This window comes from Eumetopias jubatus, unplaced genomic scaffold (assembly GCF_037043125.1).
Source record: "Eumetopias jubatus isolate StellerSeaLion01/CBP00866 unplaced genomic scaffold, mEumJub1_p1.0 scaffold_3, whole genome shotgun sequence".
NCBI classification, from domain to species: Eukaryota; Metazoa; Chordata; class Mammalia; order Carnivora; family Otariidae; genus Eumetopias; species Eumetopias jubatus.
The window spans coordinates 52965677-52969305 of NW_028274809.1; the positions used below are offsets into that span (position 1 = coordinate 52965677).

The following is a 3629-nucleotide window of genomic DNA, read 5'->3' on the forward strand; positions in this document are numbered from 1 at the left end:
CCCACCAAAACAGATTTAAGTGCTTTTATTTAAAAAAAAACAACAGCAAAAAACCATCAGCAAAAAAGTTTCAAGAAGTTCAGATTTCCCCAGGATTTATCTTCAATACTTTTATTTTGATGTAAGTAATGACTTTGATTAGTCTTTAGAAGTATTAGTGCATGTATCAGGTCAAGTCTAGCTTTCAAATCAGCATGGAAAGAAAGCCCTTAAAACCTTAGACACATTGTGTTCTCCACTTGCTGGAAGCTCTACTCTCTTTAGTCTCCTTAGAATCTACCATTATGGCTTTTGGAGACCATACACATGTGAAAATGAGTGTCTAGAGAAGAAAAAAGGAAGCAGTCCTTCCCAATCAGTCATAGGTAATACTTTCTTCCAAAACACGATATTGCTTGATTCCAAGATCTAACCTGAAATATAACCTAGCCATAACATTACTGTTAAGTTTATATTGACTAGATAACATGCTGAATGTTTAATAAAATTTCCTAGAACTAAGTTGATTCTTTCCAAAAAGTCAAGTATCTATACAGTCTACTTATCTGTCATTCAGAGTATCAAATGGTATAAGCCAAATATTAAAAGTGTTAGAAAAAAACATACCCTTGAACCAAGCAATTCTATATATAGCACAGGGTCTCACATTCTGGAAACAATCACTGATATATCCAAAGATTTATATACAAGGAAGTTTTTCATAGCTTTATTTGTAATGGCAAAAAGGAGGGGACAATATAGAAATATGTCAATAGAGTGTTGGTTGAATTAATTTGGTACACTGGAAATGTAAAGTTAATTAGTTAATGCCACAAGACAATATCCACAATATCAAATGAAGTAAGCAGGTCCAAAGTAATATGTGCACCAAGATCTATTTCATAATAGATATGAATAAAATGCAAATGAAAATATGTGCATAAAATGATTAACAAAAATAAGATTTTAGGTATAATGGATTGAATAACGTCCAAAATTCATGCACACCTGCAACCACAGAATGTGACCATCTTTGGAAAAAGTCTTTTTGCACAGGTAATCATTAAAGTGAGGTCACACCAGCTGAGGGTGGGCCTTAAACCCACTGACTAGTGTCCTTTTAAGAGGTGACACCCGAAGACACACAGAGAAAGGCATATGGAGAAAGACACCAACTGCAGTGATGCAGCTACAAACCAAAGAATAACAAGGATTGCTGGGAGCTACCAAAAGCTAGGAAGAAGTAAAGATGAATTCTTTCTCCAGAGCCCTCAAAGGAACCAGAGCCCTAGTGAAACCTTGGTTTTGGATTCCTAGTCTTAAGAACTGTGAGAGAATAGATTTGTTGTTTTAAGTCACCAAGTTTGAGATCACTTATTATGGTAGCCCTAAGAAATTAATACAGGTAAGTGATCTTTATCTTCCTCTTCATGTGAATGGTTTTTGCCCTATTTCATAAATTAAACATGTCAATTTTAAAATGAGAAAAATGTTATCAAAATCATTGTGGCCTAATAAATACCTAATAACTGATAATTATGCTATTCTTTAAAAAAGTTCTAATTCACCTATTTTTAAGAGAAAAAAATCTATATTCAAACACACTCAAATACTGACATTTATCTCAAGCCCCAATGCTTTTTATTATTTATCTTCTATATTTATACAATTCAGGGATAAACAAGCAAAATCTTTCTCCTCTAAGCATAATCAAACATCACTAAAATTTATGAATAATGAAATCAAAGTAAACTGAGCAGCTTGGTAAAAGCAATAAAGAACTTCTGAGACTGCAATTATGTTTGGTTCATATAATATTGATTTGCTTTTAATAAATAGATACATTTCCTGGGTGGGCTTTGGGAAAATATGGAGCAAATAAGAGAAAATATACTTCGATACAAGGCCAACAGAAACAACCCAATTAACAAAACCTTGGAATTGGAAGATTTAGAATTCATCTAGTACATTTTCCCATTAATCAAGAATCTTCCTAACTTCCTAACAGGTGATAATTCAAATGCAATTTTCTAAGTATGCTATCTGCCAAGAACACAGTGGCCACCTCCAAAGGTCAAGCATACTTCTTCAGAAAGCAGCCTATTCTACTCTTACACAATTGTAGTTCTTAGAAAATTCTTATGTTGAGATGAAATCTTCTGTCTGGAATAACTATTTCTATTCTCTTTCCATACCTTTTCTTCCTTCTTCCAGTCATCCCTCATAATCAACTTTTATCATAGCTTGAAATCATAAATTCAAAGAATTTTAGCAAGGAAAGAGATTACCAACTTCTCAACCAATGACAAAAATTCCCTTTATGGCATTCTTTTGCTAATTGCTATACCTTATTTGAATGTAACTATTGAAAAAGAAAAGTCCACTCGTATGGACAGACAGGTCTACTTTAGGCATCTTGCATGTGGAGCTGACCTTCGCCTTTCTGCGAATTTCACCAGTTGATTCTATCCCTTGCTGCCACAGTACAGTGAACTCTTTCATGTCAGGGTTAGCAGGCATCTGAAAATCACCATCAGCATTCCCCTTAGATCTCTATTTCACTAGACACAATACTCCTGGTTATCTTTCCTTTATTATTCACCCTCCTGGTCACATTTCTCTCTGAACAAATCTCAATATATCCATGTGTCTTTCTCTACAGCCTGGTGCCTGGAACCCAATACATTACAGATGTCATATGGCCACTGTGGTAAAACTCATTAACCATAGTTGGGAGGCAACATCACACCTGTGTTAAAGCAACACCCTGAAATTACATGCAATATTGTACATATCTATATATACACACACGTATAAGCAAAAGAAAGCATTTTCCCCCTTTGAGAAGACACTGTTGCTTTTGCTAGCTAAAATACTATTTTTCACTACAGTCCATCTTATTTCTTGGGATTTTTTTTCCCTTTCTATAAACAGATAGTTTTTTTTATCTTCACCAAAATGCTAAACTTTATATTTACCCTATTGAATACCATTGTATTACTTCCTGCCTTTCTTACTAGCTTTCAACATTTCTCTGAACCAAAGACTATACTTTCAGGGATCATTTCTATAGTTAATTTCTCTGAACCTTAAAACTTCCATCCACATAAGATCCTCGAGAGACCTGCACCATTCCGATTTAACAAGATCTTCCCTAAGTTTTCATTTAATTTCCAGTTAGTTAACATACAATGTAGTATTAGCTTCAGGTGTACAACTTAGTGGTTCAATACTTATATACAACACCTGGTGATCACCTCAAGTGCACTTTCCTACCTTCCCTTAAGCAGAGGGCTTTGATATTCTACATGTAAAATTCTGGAATTCCATGGAAGTTCAAGTATTAGTCACAATGATGAGGATGATAGCTAATATCAAATACCTCTTTCTACCAAACAGTGTTCTAAGTGCTTTATATGTCTTACCATATCATACCAAAAATCTTATGACTATTGTTATACTTGAGTTACAGAAAAAAAACACCACCAGTGATAGAACCAGAGCTGGATAGGAGCTGGTGTGGCTATATCATTGTTTACAGATTATGTCCATTCTGACTGGTCCATGCCCAGCATTACCAGTTAAATATTTTTAAAATAACTCTGGCATGGAGCCAGGATTTCAATCCCAGCTGCCTGACTCCAGAGTTC

The 3629-nt window shown here is 34.6% G+C and overlaps 1 pseudogene; it reads left to right on the top strand.

The window, feature by feature from the left end:
• The first annotated feature begins 3022 nt into the window (after positions 1-3022).
• Positions 3023-3061, top strand: LOC148164693 (small nucleolar RNA U3; annotated as a pseudogene).
• Positions 3062-3629: the final 568 nt, after the last annotated feature.